We start from the raw sequence: 9,540 nt of genomic DNA on the forward strand, positions 1-9,540 counted from the left end.
GGATCACATCTTTTACTAACAAAGATGTAAATTAAGATATCAAATTGGCAATAATTAAAGATATCTTTCTAGAAGACAGTCAAGCAAAATGTAACAAATGGCAATTTTACATATTTTATGTATGAAAATAAACAAAAACATTTATTTTTTAAGAACATTCACTACAACACAGTATTACCGCAAAAAAGAGGGAAGTATGGCCAAAACCGGTTTGGCTCAGTGGATAGAGCATTGGCCTGCGGACTCAAGGGTCCCAGGTTCGATTCCAGTCAAGGGCATGTACCTTGGTTGTGGGCACATCCCCAGTGGAGCGTGTGCAGGAGGCAGCTGATCGATGTTTCTCTCTCATCAATGTTTCTAACTCTCTATCCCTCTCTCTTCCTCTCTGTAAAAAATCAATAAAATATATTTTAAAAAAAAAAAGAGGGAAGTATGAAGAGGACTGCTTTAGTATATTTATATAATAGAATAATCCTATCCTATATAATAAAAGCCCAGTGACCATAACTGCATAACAACCATAACGACTGCTCCAGTCGCCATGAGGTGCATTGACCACCTCTCAGTCTCTCCCCCACTCCCAGCCTGCAGGCTCCTATTGCTGGATGGCGAACAGGGAACCGGGGTGGGTGGCGGCAGGGCGAGACTGGGGACTGGCAAGCAGGCAGAAGATGGCCCTGATCACAGGCTAGGCCTAGGGACCCTACCCACGCACAATTTCGTGGGCTGGGCCTCTAGTCTATAATAAAAGCGTAATATGCTAATTAGACCAGACAGCCAGACGACTTTCTGGATGAAGCCAGGGCTGCGAGGGTCAAGCCTCTTGCACGAATTTTGTGCATCAGGCCTCTAGTAAACAATAATTAAAAAGGAAATATGTATATCTGTGTTCATATAGAAAGATATCCACTATGTGTATATTATCCTATCTAATAAAGAGGGAATATGCTAATTGACCATCACTCCATCACAAAGATGGCTGCACCCACAGCTGAGGCCAAGTTCCCATAAGGAGCCTTAACGAGCAATCAGCAGGGACCTGAGGCTATGCCCTCCCCCGCCCCCGTGGGGCTTGACAGGGAACCTCGACTGTGCCCCCACCCGGCGGGGCTTGACAGGGGACCTCAAGGCACGCTCCCCGTCCTGGCACCAGGCCAGGGGACCTGAGACTATGCCCCCTGCCCGGCAGGGCTTGACAAGGGTGGGAGTGGCTGGGTCTGGATCTAGCCCAATGTGGGGGGGCTGGCTGGGTCTGAGTTTCACGTGATTTTGAGGCGCATGTGGGTAGGCGGGAACTTGACTCTGGGTCCTGTGGTGCGCCCCAGACTCTGACAGGAGGAAGGTTTTCATATACATTTTACTACTTTTCTTTCATCCCTGATACTTCTATTATAGAGAAAGGGCAATATTAAATTATTTCCTCTAATTAATCCCCTTTTAATGTGCACGAATTTTGTGCACCGGACCACTAGAGTGTGTGTGTGTGTGTGTGTGTGTGTGTGTGTGTGTGTATGCAACACATGTATCTGTAAGGATTTATACCTAATAAAATAAAACACAATAAAAATAATGGTGTTAATAGTTCTCCCTAAATAACTGGGCTGACGCTTTTTTCTTTAGGCTTATCTAGAATTATTTAACAGAAGTGAATGGGGGGAAAAAGGAGGGTTTTGTTTTGTTTTAAGAAAAGCTAGCTGAAGCATACCAATGTCCAGCAGGCAACTTTTGTGTGTGTGTGTGTGGGGGGGGGGGGGGGGGGGTGCGTTGTTTTTTGGTTTTTTGGCAATTTTATGCCTACTTTAAAAATCTGGGTTTCACTATAGTCTATACAGAAATTCTTAAACACAGCTCCACACAATAGTCCCCTAGTAAGCTATTTCTTAAAAATACAGATTCCTTAGCCCCAAAGTCAATGATCTTGAGGTGTAGGCTTAGGCTCAGAAAGCTGTTCTTCTATCAAGTTCTCTAAATAATTCAGAGGAACAGAAACTTATTCATGGGTAAACTCTGAACAATAAAACTGTTGAATACATGTAAATTAAATTTGGGGTGATGCTGAGAATTTATCTCTAGAAAAGTTGCATTAACCATTTGACAAGACACTTTTAGATGTCCATCCAATATCCTCCTCTCACTATCTTCCTAATAAAACATTGTTTTTGTTCTAGAGAGGCAAGATACCTAACCCTTTGTAAGAGATCATGATACTGAACAGATGTCTGCTGCAGAGCCCTGAAGAAAACTTTGCTTTTCTGATTTGAAAAAAAAGAGAGATATCCACAAGCAGTATATGTTCTACCACATTTTCTTACTTTGAATGTGAACATATGTGAAACAACTTATGTACATAAAGGCAGTGGCCAGAAAAATTAAGAAATCAAGATGTTAATAACTGTGCCAGGTTCATACTATGTGAGAAAAATAAATCCCTAGTTGTTTTAACTACTAGCAATTGACAGGTTTTCCATTACTTTCAGACAGATGCATTCCTAACTGATTAACCCACTCACAATGCATGAGAATGTCCATTTCTCCTTCTTCCCTTCTCAGCACTAGGTACCATGAAACTTAATTTTTGCTCATTTGATTTAAAAATATAAATAAATAAGAGCAGAACCTCATTTTGATTTGCATTTCTTTAACTATGAGGAGGTTGAATTTCTTTTTCTGTATTTTTTTTCTTAAATGCCTTTTCACATTCTTTGTCCATATTTTCTATTGCATTACTAATTTTTATTCTCACTTGTTTATATAAGCTTTTTATAAGCCAAGGTGTATAAGCTTTTTGTAAACCAAGGAAGTCAGATCTTTATGACATACATTGTAAAACATTTTTGTTAGCCCTAACCGGTTTGGTTCAGTGGATAGAGCGTCAGCCTGGGGACTTATGGGTCCCAGGTTCGATTCCGATCAAGGGCATGTACCTTGGTTGCGGGCACATTCCCAGTAAGGGGTGTGCAGGAGGCAGCTGATCGATGTTTCTCTCTCATTAATATTTCTAACTCTCTATCCCTCTCCCTTCCTCTCTGTAAAAAATAAATAAAATATATTTTTAAAAAAACAAAACTTTTGTTAGTTTTTCTTATTATTGGTTTAAGTTTTGTTGTGTGTGTGTGTGTGTGCGCGCGCGCGCATGCATGCGTGCAGAGGGCATCTTTTAAATTGTCATGTGCACATGAAATCCAGATTTTAAATGTTATTATTTCAAAGTAGTAGTATGAAGCAAACCTTTTCCCAACAAAAGATAAATTTAAAATGTTAAATCAGCCCAGCCAGCTTAGCTCAGTGGTTGAGTGTTGACCTATGAAACAAGAGGTGACAGTTCAATTCCCAGTCAGGACACATGCCTGGGTTGCGGGCTCAATCCCCAGTAGGAGGTGTGCAGGAGGCAGCCGATCATTGATTCTCTCTCGTCACTGATGTTTCTCTCTCCTCTCTTCTTCTGAGATCAATAAAAATAAACATTAAAATAATATTAATAATAAAATGTTAAATCAAGAGGCCTTCTGAGACTGGATGCCACTGGAAGAATTAGTTATAACCAGGTAAATCTAGGGAATAATAATTTTTAAAAAAGAACAAGGAAAATAAGGTAAGTGCAGGAAGGTCAGGTGGGGACAAAAGTTGTTTTTTTTTAAAAATATATTTTTATTGATTTCAGAGAGGAAGGGAGAGGGAGAGAGAAATAGTAACATCAATGATGAGAGAGAATCACTGATCAGCTGCCTCCTGCACGCCCCCTACTGGGGATCGAGCCTGCAACCCGGGCACGTGCCCTTAACTGGAATCGAACCCAGGACCCTTCAGTCCACAGGCTGACGCTCAATCCACTGAGCCAAACCAGCCAGGGCGACAAAAGTTTTTGATACGTGATATATAGCACTCTACTACATTCCTTGCAGAAAATATGTAGTATAAGATAAGTCGACACTCTATAAGGCTTATTAACTAGTCAGATAGAGGGAGAGGGGATAAAAAGGAAATAATGCGAGAAAGAGAATTTCAAATGAACAAAAAAAAATTAAAGAAGTCAAATGAAAATTATAGCCATCTAGAAATGCTTCATGAAATACAGAACTTTGAAAATTATAGGTTTTGAAATAAAAATATATTGTTCCAGAATAGGAAACAGCTTAAACTTTACAGAACAAACTTTCTTGACAGTACACAAGAAGATAGAAATTAGGACTGGTTCAAAGACAAGAAGACACACTGACCAGCATGAAGAGGGTTTATATTAGGGAAGTGGAAAGATAAGCAGCAGAATAAGCAAGGTAAAGCCAGGGAGATTGGAGAAGAAATGATAATAGAAGAAAATTTACAGAGAGATTCGAGAAGAAATTACAGAAGAAATTCTAGCCCTGCTGTGTGGCTCTGTGGTTGAGCATCAACCTATGAACCAGGAGGTCACGGTTTGATTCCAGGCCAGGACACATGCCCAAGTTGTGGGCTCAATCCCCAGTAGGGGGCATGCAGGAGGCAGCCAATCAATGATTCTCTCATCATTGATGTTTCTCTCTCTCTATCCCTTCCCCTTTTCTCTCTCTCTAAAATCAATAAAAACATTTAAAAATAATAAAGTAAAACATAAATCAGACAATGTCACTCCACTGCTTCTTCTTAGAGTAAAAGTCAATGTCCTTCTATGGCCCAGTGCTCCCTCTCACCATTTACTTCTTTGTCTCAATCTTCTACTAATCTTAACATCTCTCACTCAGCCCCAGACACACTGACAGCTTGCTGTCTCTCAAAAATCTACACTCTCCAGCTGTACAGCCTTGGCACTGCACTGGCTATTCCCTCTACCCAGAGTGATCTTCCAGATACCCACATGACTGCCTTCCACACCTTCTCCTTTGCTGAAATGTCACCCTCAATAAGACCTACCTGGACCATACTATTTAAAATTGTAACTTGCGCCCTAACCGGTTTGGCTCAGTGGATAGAGTGTCTGCCTGCAGACTGAAGGATCCCAGGTTAGATTCCTATCAAGGGCACATGCCCGTGTTTTCGGCTCAATCTTCAGTGGGGGGCCTGCAGGCGGCAGCTGATCAATGATTCTCTCTCATCATTGATGTTTCTAACTCTCTCCCTCTCTGAAATAAAAATACATTTTTTAAAATTATCAATTTTAAAATTAGCCTGCTAGGATCCTCCCCGACCCAGACCATGGTCAGGGTTCGTGCAGGAAGCAACTAAGTTATGTGTTTCTCTCACATCCATATTTCTGTCTTTCCCTCTTTCTTTCTTTTTTAAAATATATTTTTATTGATTCAGAGAGGAAGAGAGAGACAGAGACATCAGTGATGAGAGAGAATCATTGATTGGCTGTCTCCTGCACGCCCTACACTGGGGATTGAGCCCACAACCTAGGCATGTGCCCTGGACCTGAATCAAACCCAGGACCTTTCAGTCTGCAGGTCGACAATCTACGCACTGAGCCAAACTGGCTAGGGCTGTCTTTCCCTCTTTCTTACGCTCTCTCTAAAAATCAATGGAAAAATATCCTTGAGTGAGGATTAAAAAATAAATAACTTAAAAAATAGTAAAATAAAATTAGCCTGCTATATTTGGTCAAACATCTAATTAACTCAGCCCTAATGCCTTAGCAGGGCCAGACCAAATGATTTCGCAGACCTTATATGGCCCGCAGGCTGGACGTTCCCCACCCCTGCTGTATATTATCTTCGTCCTTTTTGTAAATGAAAAATAGAATTTAAAAACTTTTATCAGAATACGTTGCACATAGTAAAGGTATATTGTTTGGTCACATTTGTTACAATTAGATACACACATGCAATTCAACTATACATCAGTTTTAAATTAAAGATCTGGCCCAGTTACTCATTAGGGAACATTGGGCAATTACTATCATTAAACCTCATCGACAAAATAATCACACTAACTTGCTATAAAAATTAACTGTCCTGCCCTAACCAGTTTGGCTCAAAAGATAGAGCGTTGGCCTGTGGACTGAAGGGTCCCAGGTTCAATTCCGGTCAAGGGCATGTACCTTGGTTGTGGGCACATCCCCAGTAGGGGGTGTGCAGGAGGCAGCTGATCGATGTTTCTAACTCTCTATGCCTCTCCCTTCCTCTCTGTAACAAAATCAAAATATATTTTTATCAAAATATATTTTTAACAAAAATGAACTGTCCTCTTCTTTTCATTCACACTGCTATTGTTACAATTTGAATAATTAACATCCCTCCTGACTATTTTTCAAACTTCAGACTGCTTCAAACCAGCTTCCCTTTTTAAAAAAATGAAAACATGCCAAGCCATTGTAGCTCAGTGGTTGAGCATCGACCTATGAACCAGGAGGTCACAGTTTGATTCCTGCACATGCCTGGGGTTTCAGGCTTGACCCCCAGAAGGGGATGTGCAGGAGGCAACCAATCAATGATTCTCATCACTGATGTTTCCATCTCTCCCTCTACCTTCCTGTCTGAAATCAATAAAAAATATATATTATTTAAAAATGAAAACATATAGAAAAAAAATTATCAGGTTAACACACACATTAAGAGCATATTGTTGAAATAATTCAACTACCTTTTATTGGGCTGCAATGTTACATGCACATAATACAAGGTGGGGCAAAGTAGGTTTACAGTTGTGAGTACTCCAAACAGTTTATTTTCCATAGGAAATTATAAACTTACTTTTACCCCACCCTGTACAATGGGTTGCAGTCAAAATATTTGAAAAACACTGCTACACTATTACTATGATAAATTAATATTACTAAAATATTAAATTCAGTGAGAACAGAGACCTTAGTTTTGTTTATACCTTTAACTTTTAGTTATGACATATACTTTTGACTAACATTATACTTTATACATTATACTTTTGACTAACAATTCTACCTACCAACGTAAAATTTGGAGGATGACTTAAATAATCCACACATAATTAAAGATGGCAAGTTTGCCCTGACTGGGTGGCTTGGAGCATAGTCCATACACCAAAAAGGTTGCAGGTTCGATCCCCAGTCTGGGCACATGTGAGAGGAAACTGACTGATGTTTCTCTACTTCTCTCTCTCTCTCTCTCAAAAAAAAATAAAAATAGAAATAAATGATGTATCCTTAGGTGAGGGGAAAAAAAGGCAACTGTTAATTTTAAAAATACAGTAAGTTTGATCTAATACCTTTTTTTAAACTATATTTACGCCTATAGAGGTAAGTGATTATTCTTTTCATAAACAGCAACACATAAAAAACTGAAGATGTTACTAAGGACTGAAAGTCAGGAGTTTGAGCAGAACAAATTAACTTTGCAATCAACAAGTTACTCTGTGCTTCATCCACAGATAAGCTAATTTTAAGGCTCAGGATGTTAGGAAAAGATACTATCAAAACCACTGGTTTTAGCAACTGTTTTCAGAGACTAAATAGAATGGTCACAGATTATGTTCCAGAAATTGGAACGAACACACACACATCTGTACCACTCAGGTGTTGTTTTTTAATCCTCATCTGAAGATATGTGGTTGTTTTTTTTTTCCCCATTGATTTTAGAGAGATGAAGGAAGAAGGAGAGAAACATTGATGTGAGAGAAACATTAATTGATTGTCTCCCTAATGCGCCCTGATCAGGGATCAAATCCAAAACCCAGGTATGTGCCCTAACTGGGAATTGAACCCTTGACCTTTCCGTGTGTACACACGATGCTCCAACCAACTGAGCCACACAAGCCAGAGCAATGACTCATTTTTTAGGGGAAAACAATCATCATTTGGCTAGAACTACCACTTTCTCCTTTGGCTATTTAAAAAAAAAAAAAAAATCCTGCTTAATGCAGAATTGTTAACATACCATAGAAGGTTCTGTTCTTTTGCTTGAAAAGCACAAACACAGGTTTTATCATTTGATTTATAAAATTATTTTTCTTATTCAAATGTAAGTAAAAACAGTAGCACATAGTGACACTGAAAAATTTCTGCTTTTCAATTAGCCATCTTTGGTCAACCTCTAATTATTTTAGAGTTCGCAATCTAAGAAAGAAGTCTTCAGTAGAATTCCTTTTGTTCACCTTTTCCCCACCAAAGACTGTAGAATGGGAAGTTCCAACTTTTGCAACTCCAGAGTGTAGTTATAAATACGGGGGGGATACCCAACAGTAGTTGTTCTTTTTTTTTTTTTTCAAGCCACTTAAGCTCCTATACAGCCCAAAACACTCAAGTTCCAAAGTGAACTTCATATTCATAATTCCATCATAAAACTTGCTTCCTTAAGTTTCAACCTTCCTTATAGAAAAGTTTCAAGTATTCCTAAACAGATTGGATCAGTTGCCAAATAACTTGAAATCCTCAAAGAGGAGGTACCGTGAATATCAAACTAAAAAGTAACAATCTCATGACATAAAATAATCAGCAGTCACACATTAAGAGCAGCACTTATTAAGGAAGACATCGCTCTTAAACAGATTTCTTCAAAAGATCTTTAATGTCGCCCCAGCCGGTTTGGCTCAGTGGATAGAGCCTCGGCCTGCGGACCGAAGGGTCCCGGGTTCCATTCTGGTCAAGGGCACATGCCCGGGTTGCAGGCTCCATCCCCAGTAGGGAGCGTGCAAGAGGCAGGCGATCCATGATTCTCTCTCATCATTGATGTTTCTCTCTCTCTCTCTTCCTCTCTGAAATCAATAAAAATATTTTTTTTAAAAAGGACTTTAATGTCTAGTTTTTCTGCTTCTATCCTGCCAAAAGCTCTCACTTAATTTTGGGGTGCTGTGACTCAGAGCCCAAGGATTTAGCTTATGCGGTCAGAATACGGAACGCGTCCTACAAGGCGCCCAAATTAAGCTTTATTCACAGAATCTGTGTCTTCCCAATGTTCTGGCGTCAGCTATGGAGCCCTTCCAGTTCCAGGCGTCCCAGCCACACCGGTTTCCGGCTCCGGGGGGAGCAAGGGCTCCAGCCTTACCCCCAAATCGCTTCCTCAGTCACGTGGAGGCCCACATTTCCAGGCCGGTCTGAGACACGGTTAGTCTAAGAAAAGAAACCTCGCCCTGCCCCACCCAACAGGTGGGGAGGCCAGAGGACTGGACAGCTGGGCGCCCAGGCCGGGCCAGGCCGCGACCCGGCGGGAGGGAGGCCCGGCCCGGCGCGGCCTGAAGGCAGGCAGGCCCCCGCCAGCCCAGCCTACCGCCCCCCCCCCCCCCGCCAATTCCGAGGCGCCCACCCCAGCTGACCTGACGGTGGAGGCGACTCAATGCCATGAGCCGCAAACTGGGCGACGACGGCACTTCCACGGTCTCAGTGCCCGCAGCCACCGCCGCACCGCCACCAGCGCCACAACACCTTCTCCAGAGAGAGCGCGCCGCGCATGCGCCGAGTGTTTGGGACGTGAGGGGGTCACGTGACCGCACTGCGTGCGTCCCGGCTTCACTCGGCACCCAAGAGGCCCCGCCCCGCCCCGCCCCGCCCCGCCCCGCCCCGCCCGGGCTCCAGGGGCCGAGGCTGCTGCTCCTCAGTTTCCCCCCTCAGTGGGTTCTTCCCCAACTGAAAGGGTGTTGAGGTCCTTTCACACCCGT

At 41.8% G+C, this 9,540-nt stretch overlaps 1 protein-coding gene across 1 annotated transcript in view; it reads right to left on the reverse strand.

The window, feature by feature from the left end:
• PRPF39 (pre-mRNA processing factor 39) overlaps positions 1–9,335 on the reverse strand; it is a 34,916-nt gene extending 25,581 nt beyond the window's left edge. Inside the window, exon 1 of the mRNA XM_079794588.1 lies at positions 9,199–9,335. The gene's annotated coding sequence lies outside the window, so the exon portion shown is untranslated. The remainder of the gene's footprint in view (positions 1–9,198) is intronic.
• Between the last annotated feature and the right edge of the window lie 205 nt (positions 9,336–9,540).

Source organism: Cnephaeus nilssonii (genome assembly GCF_951640355.1).
Source record: "Cnephaeus nilssonii genome assembly, chromosome: 1".
NCBI classification, from domain to species: Eukaryota; Metazoa; Chordata; class Mammalia; order Chiroptera; family Vespertilionidae; genus Cnephaeus; species Cnephaeus nilssonii.